The sequence below is a fragment of the Bos javanicus genome, chromosome X, assembly GCF_032452875.1.
Source record: "Bos javanicus breed banteng chromosome X, ARS-OSU_banteng_1.0, whole genome shotgun sequence".
Classification (NCBI taxonomy): domain Eukaryota; kingdom Metazoa; phylum Chordata; class Mammalia; order Artiodactyla; family Bovidae; genus Bos; species Bos javanicus.
In genome coordinates, this window is record NC_083897.1 from 54,968,665 (window position 1) to 54,983,484 (window position 14,820).

General features: G+C 40.7%; 1 protein-coding gene across 15 annotated transcripts in view; it reads left to right on the forward strand.

The window, feature by feature from the left end:
• IL1RAPL2 (interleukin 1 receptor accessory protein like 2) overlaps positions 1-14,820 on the forward strand; it is a 1,479,983-nt gene that overhangs the window by 231,112 nt on the left and 1,234,051 nt on the right. Inside the window, exon 7 of one of the 15 annotated variants that reach the window (XM_061409308.1) lies at positions 2,801-2,851. The exons of the other annotated variants lie outside the window; for them this stretch is intronic. The gene's annotated coding sequence lies outside the window, so the exon portion shown is untranslated. The remainder of the gene's footprint in view (positions 1-2,800; positions 2,852-14,820) is intronic. 15 annotated transcript variants of the gene reach the window in all.

The following is a 14,820-nucleotide window of genomic DNA, read 5'->3' on the forward strand; positions in this document are numbered from 1 at the left end:
ATGAGTGCAATTGCGCAGTAGTTTGAGCATTCTTTGGCATTGCCTTTCTTTGGGATTCGAATGAAAACTGACCTTTTCCAGTCCTGTGGCCATTGCTGAGTTTTCCAAATTTGCTGGCATATTGAGTGCAGCGCTTTCACAGCATCATCTTTTAGGATTTGAAATAGCTCAAGTAGAATTCCATCACCTCCACTAGCTTTGTTTGTAGTGGTGATTCCTAAGGCTCACTTGACTTCACATTCCAGTATGTCTCGCTCTAGGTGTGTGGTCACACCATCATGATTATCTGGGTCATGAAGATCTTTTTTGTACAATTCTGTGTATTCTTGCCATCTCTTCTTAATATCTTCTGCTTCTGCTAGGTCCATACCATTTCTGTCCTTTATTGAGCCCATCTTTTCATGAAATGTTCCCTTGGTATCTCTAATTTTCTTGAAGTGATCTCTAGTCTTTCCTATTCTATTGTTTTCCTCTGTATCTTTGCACTGATCTCTGAGGAAGGCTTTCTTATCTCTCCTTCAGTATCATGGTAATCCAAGTTTATGCCCTGACCAGTAAAGCTGAAGAAGCTGAAGTTGAATGGTTCTATGAAGACCTATAAGTCCTTTTAGAACTAATACCAAAAAATATGTTCTTTTCATCATAGGGGACTGGAATACAAAAGTAGGATGTCAAGAAATACCTGGAGTAACCAGCAAATTTGGCCTTGGGTGCCCTGCTTAAAAGCTTTTGCACAATGAAGGAAACTATAATCAAAGTGAAAAGACAACCCTCAGAATGGGAGAAAATAATAGCAAATGAAACAGCTGACAAAGAATTAATTTCCAAAATTTACAAGCAGCTCATGCAGCTCAATACCAGAGAAACAAACAACCCAATCAAAAATTGGGCAGAAGACTTAAACAGACATTTCTCCAAAGAAGACATACATATGACTAATAAACACATGAAAAGATGCTCAATATCACTCATTATTAGAGAAAGGCAAATCAACCACAATGAGGTATCATCTCACTCTGGTCAGAATGGTCATCTTCGAAAAGTCTACAAACAAATGCTGGAGAGGATGTGGAGAAAAGGGAACCCTCTTTCACGAATGCAACCTGGTACAGCCACTATGGAGAACAGTGTGGAGATTCCTTAAAAAACTGGGAAGAGAACTACCATACAACCCAGCAATCCCACTGCTGGGCATACACACTGAGGAAACCAGAATTGAAAGAGAATTTGGCAAGATAATTTAAAAACAAGTTTTAATTTCCCCTTGGCTATTTAAGGAAACTGCTAGCATCAGTTTACCTGAGAATCCCTTAAAGTCCTGTCAGCTCTGACAGGGGCCCCATATAGGCCCCCTGGGGGTAGCGATAGGGGCACTTGAGCTGAAGAATGTACTTAGGATCATTAAGGATAATCTTTGATCAAGTGTCCCAGTTGATTACAAATGAAATATTGATGTTTGGGCCATTGTTTTCATAGTGGTCCCCTAGAATACTGCCCTGTGGGGGACTCAGGTGTTATTTTAAGTCTGTAGCCTAGGAGCTCTTTTATATGAAAAGCCAATGCCTAGGCAGATTTTTGTTTACCATCTTACTCCAAGTATTCCAGAAACAGATCCATTTGCTAGAAGTGCAGCCAGCCAAATGCTGAGACACTGAGGTTTGCAGCAGAGATAGGGTTTATTCAGCAAAGTGAGGAGATGGGAGAATGAATCTCAAGTCTGTGTCTTTCAAGTAGTAGAGCTTGGAATATTTATGTGATAAAGGTGAAGTCTGGAGAGTGTGGGCAAAGGTGATTGGAAATAAGGAAAAGGTCAGATAATCATTCTGCTCAAGCTAAACTGCAGGTTTCTTCATGGGAGGCATGTTTAGAAATTTGTGTGTGTGCTGTTCTTGGTCGCTCAGTCATGTCCAACTCTTTGCAACCCCATGGACTGGAGCCTGCCAGGCTCCTCTGTCCATGGAATTTTCTTGGGAAGAATACTGGAGTGGGTTGCCATTTCCTCTTCCAGGGGATCTTCCTGACCCAGGAATCTAACTCGTGTCTCTTGTGTCTCCTGCATTGACAGGCAGATTTTTTACCACTGTGCGACCTGGCAAGTAGAATTTTTGGCGTTCTGGTGTCAAGAGGTCACTCAGTGGATACTGTTGCATGCCCAGTTGGAGTATTAGTGATCATAGCCAGTCTTAAGCAGATTGATAGCTGACTCCAAGGTCTTGAAAATCGATATAAGTAAACCTCTTATGTTTCAGGCTGTATGATACTTGGAAGACATGCAAGTTTTTGTAGTAACAGTTAAAGCAGCCCGATCAGTGAAGGCAGGTTATAAGTTGAATGGATCTTCCTTTCAAAGTGCTCCTCTATGGTTACAAGTTCAGGCAGACTGGTGACCTCCCATCATATTTTCTGCCTTTATATCAACCTGCTAACCTCAGGAGATAATCCCTTTACAAATTGGGCAGTTAGAGCAGGTCATTTAGTCACTAAATTGTGTCTGACTCTTTTGTGACCCCATGGATTATAGCATGCCAGGCTCCTCTGTCCATGACATTTCCCTGGTGAGAATACTACAGTGGGTTGCCATTTACTTCTCCAGGGGATCTTCCCAACCCAGGGATTGAACCTGTGTTTCCTACATTGGCAGGCAGATTCTTTTACCACTGAGCTGTCAGGGCATACAACCCAGGGCAGGTTGGCTGACTCTATTTAATGTGTGAAACCCAGAATATCATAAGAAGAGGGTTTCTGAATGGGCTTTAACATCTGCCACATATTCATCCTTCTTTTGTTTTCATGTTTGAAGGATTGGCCAATCAGTGCAAGTAAGGAAGACTCTAGAGATGGCTTGTAAAAGGTCAGTTGCCATTTTGTGAGCTTTCTCTGGTTGAAGATGTCAAATATTATCCTTCAAGATTTGCCATTTTGTTTCCTGCATACACTTTGGGGCTTCATCAGGTCCTATCAACATGTGCACAGGCTGGTAAAAATCTGGCATCCTGGTGTCATAGTCCCCAGTATGATTGTTAAATCCTTCAAAAATGTTTTGGGGATCCTCCCTATGTTTCGGGAATTCTCTAACTATGGCCCTTAGTTCAGTTTTGGACCAACGAATGAAAGGTACTTGAGAAGGTTCATCTGCAACCTTGGGTAGTTTTATAAGGTGACTTTAATAATCTCTTCAGAGAGGCAAAGCAGTTCAGGTAGAAAATTAGTGAAATGTGAATACACAGGAAAAGGTGGCTAGAGGGGAGCAGTAGGAGCCATATCAGTCTTACTGTCTTTTGTCTTAGGCACCCCTTGTGTTTTTAATTTTTCACTAGCCTTTTGTAACAGGTCTTTCAGTGAATCTATTTTTGGAATCCTGAAGCCTTTTGGAAGCTTTTGCATAGGTAACCCATTCTGTTTGTGTAATTCAGAACCCTTACTTTCAACTGTACTTTTTAATGAGTGATCTTGTTGAATTGGGAACAATCCGTATAATGGTAATTATAATGTTAGGTTGTTTTTAGTAAGGTTTTGCTGTTTTGGTAGGTATTTATAGCTTCTGAGAATATAGCTTGTAGTCATAAAATAAGGTGTGCCAGAAGGTGGTGAACTTGACTCCTTAGAAATGAAAAATCCCATCTCTGATAAATTTACGCAGAACAAGACAAACGTGTACCTCAATATATTGGCAGTAACTGATGTTACTGGGTCTTGGCCAAGAGAAGGTCCTAGGTACAACACCAATGCTTCCTGTGAAACCTTGGACTGGGGAAAGCATTGAACAAGCAGATCTCAATAAATGGGAACTGTGGAGTGGGTGTTCCACATGGATAGGGAACACCACCACTAACAGTTCCACTTGGATCTTAAGATAGAATCAAGAGCTGGGTGCTTTGCACTCAGAATCTTGGGAATTGCATTCTAAAAGGCTAGGGGCTTGGCTCTGGGCAGAACTCTGTCAGCTCAGTTGGGCTCTGGAGAAAGCCATCTGCCAGCTCAAGCCAATCCATCCTGCACAGGAAAACCAATTAGATTGGGAGTTCAGTGCAAAGAGAGTGGAGCTCAAAACTGACAGGAACTTCCTCATGGCTCTCAGAGATGGTGAGAAAGATAGTGAATTAAAAAGGGGCACCACAGCAGTGTTTTTAGTTGCCCCCAAATGCCATCAGAAGTTTACTTCAGTTCCTGTCACTACCACCAAATCTGTTACATAACAAAAATTCAGCCAAGTAAAATGTAAACATCTAATTGGCTTTATTGAATGATTCATGAATTGGACAGCATCCCATCTAGCAAGTAGAAAGAAGCTCAGAGGGGCTATATAAAAAGGAAGACATTTATAGGTGAAAGGGGAGAAAGAGTGGATTCTTTTCAGGCTTAGGTAACCCACTTATGAAAGTAAAGTGTTAGTCATTCAGTCATGTCTGACTCTTTGTGACCCCATGGACTGTAGCCCACCAGGCTCCTTTGTCCATGGAAGTCTCCAGGCAAGAATACTGAAGCTCCAATACTTTGGCCATCTGATGCAAAGAGTCAACTCATTGGAAAAGACCCTAATGGTGGGAAAGACTGAGGGCAGAAGGATAAGAGGGTGACAGAAGATGAGATGGTTGGATGGCATGAATTTGAGCAAACTCTGGGAGATACTGAAGGACAGAGGAGTCTGGTGTGCTGCAGTCCATGGGGTCACAAAGAGTCGGATATGACTTAGCAATTGAACAGCAATAGCAACTCACTTATGGGGGCCAGAAGTGGGCTATGTGGAAGATTACCTCATTAGTACTGACCAGAAAATTCCAGACTGATTGATTAAGACTGCATTCTTAGGAGTGGTTTTAACTGCAATTAAGTTAGGTATTAAGCCTTTGTTGACTGATGCAGGGCATAGCACTGGTGACTCCATTCTGGGCCAGTCGTTTCTTTTTTTAACACCATTTTATAGGCCCTCTGCTATGTACTTAACATGTATCATCCAATTTAGTCCTCAGGAAGACCCTCCATTTTAACATATGAGGAAATTGAGGCCCAAGAAGGTGAAGTAATGTTTTCAAGGTCACACAGCTGGGGAGTGGCAAAGTAGGACTTGATCACAAGCCAGTCTGAGTCCAGAGCCTGTATGTTCTCTTAACAATGACACTATCCTACCTACTCCTTTGGAAAAGGACTCCAAGTAAAGCAGATGGCAAATTCTTCAATTTGTCATATAGCAAATAAATAATACAGCATATCCTTAGAAGGTATTGATTTGACATTCAGGCTTAAATTCTCTTCTGTGACAACTTAAAGAAAAGCTGGAAAACCAGTTTCTAAGTTTATAGGAACATACTGATGCTCCTTTGGTTTAGTGGGAATTGATACTCCTAGTGATTTGGCTGTGGTAAAGTGGGAAGCACAGTAGACATGTAATTAGAATACCTGAGCTCATGTTCTATCTATGAGATTGCCTCCTCCCAGTTTCAGTTGAGGAGTAGAATTACTCTTACTTATGTTACTGTGATTCTCCCTGTAGACTCATCTATCTTTTCTGCCTGTCTTCCCCTCACAATTTTCCAGGACTGGAAAGATTCTTTCACCCCCACTAGACTATATTCTGCTTCTCTCATAGAATTGGCTTAGCTGTCACAGGAAAATGGATTATTTTTCTGGGACACTCTATGATCTGGATCCTTTCAACTTAACCCTTGACTTTATAAAGGAAGAAATAAAGGAATTAGTATATATGTACTTTTTTACATAGAATTACATGCAATTTGTGTGTGTATGTGTATAATTCCTAACAAGATATTAAGAAGAGTAGAGACATTTAGGCCATAGTAAAAATCTTATGAATTACACTGTTATTATTGTCATAAGACAAAAAGCCTGCCTTGAAGGCTGTTGCCCTACTGCATGATTCTATTTTGTATGTAAGAAGTGAATATTGCCCTGTCTTTCTCTTCTTTTCTTCTCTTTCTGTCATAGATGCTAATGTCTGTGCTGTTCACACCGATCAACTCTGCAGATGATTACCTCAGGCAGACTAGGGTGAAAGTTAAGTACTCAAGAAGACAAAGGAGAAAAGCACAATAATAATTTTAAAACTGTTTCCTCTTTTAAACTCTTGGCAGAGTTGATTTGAAATATGTGGCAATAAAATGTAGTGATCAAAAGCACAGGCTTTGCATTCATACATATCAGGTCTTAAGTTTCAGTTCCACTATTAGAAATTAAACAGCTTCTCAATGCCTTAGTTTTTGAAACTGCAAAATGCAGATGATGAATGCAATTAATGAAGATGAAATGAGATCAAACATGTAAAGTGCTTTGTAACAGTTAAGTAATCAATAAATGATAGCTATTTTTTATTGTTTGCAATAATAGTAAACCCGTTAAACAGATGAGCTGGATTCTGGTCTAGGGTCACTACCTCAAGATCTAATCCTGGCATGTCAACTCAAATTCATTTGTTCTCAAATAAGTGTATGAGAAGTTGTGCAATGTAATTTTCATGTAGTAGGTAGTAGGTAGTAGGAATAAATCAGAAAAAGGGGGTTTTCTCATTCTTCTCTCTATTCTAAAACTCATGTCACCTGCCATGATGGTAGAAAGGGCAAGCTGGAAGGAGAAAATTAAGGAAGAGGTGGCAATACAGAGTGGCTTTTCCTTGGAAATCAGTCGAAAACACAGTATACATTTCTCCTCCCAAAACAACTTCTCTGCATCCTGGTGCTATGACTAGGGAAGGCCACTGTGATTTTTGCTTAAAATCAAAGCTAACTAAAGTCTGTAGACAACAAGAAGTTCAGACAAGACAGTTGCACATGGCTACATATAGGGGTGTGACACAAATGAAGGGAATGTTTGATGTTGGTTTGCAAAGAACTGTTTGCCCAGGAAGAGGTTTGAGGTATGTCAGGAAAGGAGAAACTCACACTGATTTGATCTGTTTCATTACTTATGTATCTTGAAAGAGAAGGAATAACTGGCTTTAAAAGATTGGGCTCTGTTGAAAGTTTGTTACTTATATACTGCTTTGCTTCTGTCTTTGATACTGAGCTTTATTTTACAATAGGCAAAAAATAGTGTCTGCATCTTTTTTTTTTTTAATCCAACACCCTTATTTTCATTAAAATTGTCTTTGTATCCTTGTGAAGTGAGGCTCTTCTCTCCTTTCTCTGCTATAGAGGGAAAAACAAGAAGAGCTGGAAGAAATGAAAGGTGAAATGTCAATTACCTAAGGTATTTCAGTCTAACCTTGGGCAGAGGCCAGCTACTGAACATGGAAGGTAATAAGGCAAAATTCAGAGTGTGTTGTTATAATGGGATGGCTTGCAAATCATGCTGACAGCGGGTTGTACTCTCACAGTTCTGTTTATTTATAGCTCCCCCCTCACCCAAATGCTACAGAACAACAAGTATTCTGACAAGTTGGAATGATAATAGATTATACAAAAAGCCAACCAACGAGAACCCATTCCAAAATGTCTCTCTCTCCCCAATAATTAGGTAGGAAATTGGAGAACAGGGGTTTTTTTTTTTTCACATCTAATGAGATTTAGGTGTCATGAGGGCAGACATGGATGAAATCAATGCCATTTGACCTGATCTGTAAGATAGGAAGGATCCGGTTAGATTTACAGGCTCCAGCTGACATTTGGTATTTATACCATTCTATTCTTCGAACCTGGAGAAGGCAATGGCACCCCACTCCAGTACTCTCGCCTGGAAAATCCCATGGACGGAGGAGCCTGGTGGGCTGCAGTCCATGGGGTCTCTAGGAGTCGGACACGACTGGGTGACTTCACTTTCACTTTTCACTTTCATGCATTGGAGAAGGCCATGGCAACTCACTCCAGTGTTCTTGCCTGGAGAATCCCGGGAACGGGGGAGCCTGGTGGGCTGCTGTCTCTGGGGTCGCACAGAGTTGGACACAACTGAAGTGACTTAGCAGCAGTAGCAGCATTCTTCTAACCAGTGCCTTTGTGCATTCTAATTCCTGTGGTTGGCTGGTCTTCGAGACCAGCTCTCAGTGTCATGGTCTTAAATTTAGAGGGTCCTGCATGTTCTAACCAACAAGAAAGCAACTGTGTCCTAGCACTTTAAATATGGTCCTTGATTGGTCTACCTTCCTCAATGCTTTTTCACTTAGCAAAAGCTCTTCACTGTATATAGATAGATAGGGCCATCTCAGATACATGAGGGTATGTAATAATTAGGGACAGCTGCTTCAGGTAAATGCAATTTGCAAATAGGAAAGGGAACACCAGATTATGCTAATTTCCCCCAAATAACTGATATTTTTAAAAAAGCTCATAGCAAAGCAGAGTCTTCTATTGTGTTCCTAAAACAATAATAATACAAGTAGCAAGAGTAATGGCCCTGGGTGGTGTCTTGTCTCTCCTCCCTCCCTACCCTACTTTTATTGCTTTTATAACTACAGTCTTGGAGAATTTTGAAGGATAGTCCAGAAGGCAAAACACACCTCAGTGTGAAGGAGGAAACAGACAAAACAGGCTCCATCTTGAAAGCAGGACTCCATCTTGGGTTGGACTGTGGACTTTGAGCTATATGCCCAGTATCTATGGAAATTGCATACCAACTGGAAAACCAGCCCCCCCAGATGGAAGAGTCCCAGGGCTCATACCTAGACTCTCCGTCACCTAAAAGAATACCATAATTATCTGTGTAGCAGAATAGAATCATAAATTCTGTTATGCTTATTGGGGTGTGACCACAGGCCTATTGACGATTGTCTATTGTTAACTACCTAGACTTAAGGCATATGAATCACAGGTTAACTTTGATTGTATCTTTCTTTTCCTTTGTTCAGACTAGTTTCAGGGAATTTGGGGAGGTGGGTTTGGGCACGTACACTTAGGGTGTATAAGGTTTTCACAAAAGCTGGCCGGAGTCCTTGGCTAAGAGGAGACTCTGCCTTGGGCCCACCAGTGTAATAAACTGCACTGCGCTATCTGCATTGTCCTTCTGAGTGAGTTTGTTTCCCGGAACACGTGGCTACAACAAATGCAAGAGGCAATCTACTTGTTTATTCTTGTTCTTGTTAACCAACACCATGTTTTTTGAGCTTCTAGCACAAAAACATGGTGTGGCAACCCAAATGATGCAAACTTAGTAGACCATGAAGTGTGTTTTTCACATGTCTCTTCCTGTGACTTCAGCCTGCCACCACTGACATGTCTCCGGACAGCACTGAGTCCTGAGTTCTAATCTTAGTTCAGTCACTTATCTTGTGCGACTGTAGGCAAAGTGGTCTCTAGGTTTCTATTTATTCATCTTTCAAATGGGGCAAAGTGAGTAAATAGTGGCACTATTGTGGATGTAGTTAGTCAATACAAGTACTTTGAATAAAATCTGTAAATCTTTATTTAAAAGCATTGGATAATTCACCCATTTATCAGTGTCTCATTTAGTGCTGAAGATAGTTTCCTGACTAAACAAAACCCCGTTTTCTAAAAATCCTAAATGCTATTTTCAGGAAAAAAAATCACTCTGATCACTTAATTTGTTAGCTAGCTCTGAGTATGTGGTCTGTACTACATGAAGTGACACTTGCCTCTAGATTTTCTTTAAGCGTGATTATGTTCTCTTTCCTATGTGTTCTGCTTTTTTACTGTTAGATTATTTCTTCTCCAAGTGTGGTCCTTATGCCACATGGCCCAGAATCACTCGTTCAAGTGATAATTCCTACGTCAGTGTGCCAAGATTCACATCAAGGTATGATGAAGACTCCTAAATCTAAATTTTCACACTAAAGTTTGAGACCTACAGGATCAATTTTTTTCTAGGGCAGAGGTGAACTGGTAAATTCATCATTTTGCTCCTTCATCTCCTTTGTTATAATCAAAAGATCATTGTCTAGCAAACATGGATTGGCTAACTACATGTTATTCCTTATTTTCCCCTTCATTTTTCACAAGTGCAGGCTACCCCATTCTGTGCAAACTCAGAGTTGTAGGAGAGAGATGGTATAAAATTGTACAGTCCTTGCCCTTAGATTGGCACACATAAACAGAAGTCTTATTTTTCTCTCTTGTCCTGTGCTCAGGGAGCCATTTTTGATCTATGGAGTCAGAATCATGCAGGCTTGCATCAAAAAATGTCAAGCCTCTTCACTACAGATCCCAAAGCCCAGCATTTCAAAGTGGTCCCTGGACGAGCAGCATCAATGCCACCTGAAAATTTGTGAGAAATGCAAACTCTTAGCACCCTCCTTCCCACTAGACCTACTGAATCAAACTAGGGTGTGTTTAGCAATCTGTGTTTTAACAAACTCACAAGGGGATTTTGATTCAGAAGCTGAAGAACCACTGTCCTAAAGCATTTTCTACCCCTAAACTGCATTCTCTCTAAACCTTGGGGCTGCTGGAACAGGAAATGGAGAGTTGTTTTGTGCAGAAAAACATGGGCATTGAAATGTGGAATGAATTGTTATGGTCTTATTTAATGTTTTTGTGCTTAAGGGAGATCAGATCTTTAAATAGCAACTCTTCTGAAAGTGACTATAAATACTATATACACATCCAATGACAACACTTAACCACATATGTATATGTGTACATGCCTGAATGTATAAATATGCACACAAACACATGTAGAAATACATAATACATATCTATTGTGTGTATATTTATATACTTTTTTTCTTTAGGAAAAAGAACAAAGAGTGGAGACTTTTAGGTAGTACAAAAAATCTCAGCAATAGTAATCAATAAAAAATGCAGGCAAATGAACAAACTTGAAATATATCCCAATCAGCAGTCCCAGATGATATGCATTCTTGGGTTTTGGTGGAATTCACTAATGATTTCTTTAAGCCACTGACAACTGGAAAACTTGATAGAACCCACTTGAGTATGCACCACGATTTGCCTTGTCAGCGTTCTGTATAGTGGTGGCATTCCGGCAGGTATATTCACTAGACCCTGTCTGCCTACCACTCTCTTCCCACCAAGGAAGAAGGAAGAAGATTCCATTTATAGGTGTAGATGATATCCAGAGTTAACAGAAGAAACTTTTTGAAAAAAAATCTTTTTTTGTTGTTGTAAATGGATCCTCCTCAGCTCTGCATGCTGTAATTTAAGCCCCTGGTGTGTAACACATGACAAATGTTCCTCCCAAGGCCTACACAGGGCAGTGACACATGTGGCCTTCAGCTGCTTGTGCTGAGATTTACTAGTTCATAGTCTGGCAGTAGTACTGGGGAGAGAAAGCTAGGAGCTTTTCCACTGAGAGGGACTTTGACATCAAGGCATATTCCATTCCAATGATGTTTTCCCTTCTTCATGGTCCTGTCACTGAAGATGGAGAGGCTTAGCTGGAGGTGTGAGCTCTTCAAGGGTGAAAGAAAGCCTCTGTTTTTTGCTGCTTCTGGAACCAAATGGTCAGGCTGGGTCAGTCACATGGTCAGACTGAAGGCTTAGGAAGCCAAGACACTGGGACTATTCCTTCTTAAAACCAGCTAGTGTCCCCACAGTGCATTAAGAAGCCATAGTCTGGACCGTGTGTGTGTGTGTGTGTGTGTGTGTGCATGTTCATGGGCACACTCAGTCGTGTTTGATTTTTTACAACCCTATGGACTGTAGCCCACCAGGCTCCTCTGTCCATGGGATTCTCCAGGCAAGAATATAAGAGTTAGGTGCCATTTCCTCTTCCAGGGATCTTCCCAACCCAGGGATGGAACAGAGGTCTCTTGAATCTTCTGCATTGGCAGGTGGATTCTTTACCACTGCCCCACCTTGTATGTGCCACTCTGAACCCTAGCCATATGCTATATCTTTATTGCCAGCCAGTCACTTTGGAAGTTACAGGGAACAAGGATAAATGCTTCTCTGAAATCCCTTTCGGGGTAAAGAGAACTCCAAATGCTTTTTTTTTTTTTTTTTTTTCCCATGGACTGCTGTCGCTGCTGCTGCTAATTCACTTCAGTCGTGTCCGACTCTGTGCGACCCCATGGATGGCAGCCCACCAGGCTCCCCGTTCCTGGGATTCTCCAGGCAAGAACACTGGAGTGGGTTGCCATTTCCTTCTCCAATGCGTGAAGGTGAAAAGTGAAAGTGAAGTCGATCAGTCGTGTCCGACTCTTAGCGACCCCATGGACAGCAGCCCACCAGGCTCCTCCGTCCATGGGATTTTCCAGGCAAGAGTACTGGAGTGGGGTGCCATTGCCTTCTCCATTTTCATGGACAGCACAGATGTTTTGTGGAGATGAATGATTTTGTGGGGTTTTGGATAGGGATTTGATGTGTGAATGTTATTTTCCTATATAAACTTATATGCTATTAACTAGCTTTGCTAATATTTCAATGACACCCAGGCTTTTCTCTCATCTTATTCTGATGTGCTGTTTCTACCTCTTATAGAACTTCATGGACCTGTACCACAGAAAGGGGTAACAAAGCCATGCATATTTAGATGGTCATATGTCAGAAATCATGGACATTAGTGGAAAGATGGCTGATCTAGGAGGGAGGGGGCCTTGTTTATGACACCAGGACTGTCATTATCTACCTTGATCATCTTGGGGTTATCCTTTTTCCATTCTTTGGCCTCAATTTCTTCATGTATAAAGTATAAGCATTAGATGACATGACCTCTAATATACACTTTGATCTATAACTATCTGTGACTTGTACATAGTAGATCTTTAACATACCTGGTTTTACCATTTGCTGTACTGACACTTTAATGCTTCAGGTCCATTATGGATAAGTTTGTCCTTTTGCTAAGACATGAAACTGAATTTCCTAGTAAATGGTAGAGTGTGTGAGAGAGTCACCTAGTTAGTGAATGAACCTAACCAACCACCTAGCACCTTTGTCTCAACAGGGTTATTTTTTCTACTTATTAGATACAATTTCATGAGAAAAATTGCATACAGTGGTGAATTTGGAAACAATTTTTGTTTCTGTCAATGGCCTTTTATACAGTACACAGGAGACTAAAGATCACTGCATATGTAAGCCAGATCCATGTTATATTCTTTGTACCTCAATCTCCGTTAAATAGGGATGCACTGATCAGGGGCTCATTTCTCATTTCTCTCTTATGCAAAGCTGATGTGGAGAATAAAGACAAGGAGCCAGCACACCTGCTCCTATCTACTCAGCCCTCTAAATGAATGACACATCACTTCTGCTTGTTGTTCCTTGGGCAGAACCAATCACAAGGCCCTACCCTAACTGAAAAGGGCACTGGGAAATATAAGGGAGTACTTGGAATATTTGGTGGGCACTAGTAGTCCTGCGATTCATGGGGTCGCAAAGAGTCGGACACAACTGAGCGACTGAAATGAGCTGAACTGAACTGAACTGAAGTAGTCCTGCCACAATGGTCGATTCTTCTTAATTCTTCCTCTAATAGCCTACAAAGATGTTAATAACTACAACTACTATTATTATTCATTTTGAGTCAGATATTGGGTTGGCCAAAAAGTTCATTTGTTTTTTCTATAAGCTGTTATGGAAAACCCAAACGAACTTTTTGGCCAACCCAATACTTTGCTAGGTACTGTACATACATTATCGCTAATCCTCATAGCCATGTAAGGTAGGACTCATTATAATCACATTTTACATATGAAAAATTGAGGCACAGAGAGATTAAGAGATTATCCCAAGATCACATAACTACTAAGTATTTGAGGTTGAGATATAACTACATTTGCAATGTAGCAAAACTGTCCTTTCAGGAAACCAGCTGTCTGTTCCATTGCCTTTAGGTAATGGTCCCTAAGCCTGCTCCTGGATTAGGACTCTCAGTAGGATTACATTGCTAGAAGGGGTTGTTTTCTTGGCTTTCACATGTTGAGGGTGCTACTGGGTAAGAGGAAGCATTAGGGATATTAGATGCTTTGCAATGAGAATATGTTACATTTCCACACAATGAATAATTGTTCTGTCCTTGTCCCACAGAACTTTTGAATGTCAGTCAAGGTGTTCAGGCAGGTGTAAAATATACTTTAAATTATCCAAGCCTAGAGTCCAAGTCTGTTTTACTTGTAATCACAAAGTATGTTTTGCATAATTTTAATATATATGAAATTTTCTAGGAATGAAATTGTTTATTGAACGAAGATTTTACTTTGTTTTGTTTAAGATTTTAGTAACAATGGGGTTTCCCTAGTAGTAACAATAATAACAATAATAGCTATCATTTATCTAGCTTAGTGGGCTTCCCTGGTAGCTCAGCTGGTAAAGAATCTGCCTGCAATAGAGGAGACCCCGGTTCGATCTCTGGGTTGGGAAGATCCCCTGGAGAAGGGTTAGGCTACCCACTCCAGAATTCTTGGGCTTCTTTGGTGGCTGAGACAGTAAAGAATCTGCCTGCAATGCGGGAGACCTGAGTTCAATTGTTGAGTTGGGAAGATCCTCTGTAAGAAGGCATGGCAACCCACCCCAGTATTCTTGCCTGGAGAATCCCCATGGACAGAGGAGCCTGGTGGGCTACAGTCCAGGGGATCACAAAAAGTCAGACATGACTGAGTGACTAAGCACAGCACAGCACAGCACATCTAGCTTAGTAAGTGCCAGATACTGTTACAAGCATATTATATGTTAACTTATCTAATCTTCAGAAAGCCACCTAAAAAGTAAATAGTATTCCCATTTTACAGATGAAGAAACTAAGACAGAGAAGTTAAATAGCTTGATCAAGGCCACATACCCTTAGCAAGTTGCACTCACCTTGCAATATTGGGTAATTATTACTGATGCCAATATTTTTTGTAGTTTTTACCTTTTTTAAAAAACCATTTCTGGTATTTATCACTTTTTTCATATATTCAAGTGTCCATCTGATATTGTTCTCCTTTTTCCTGAATAACTCCCTTCAACATTTCTT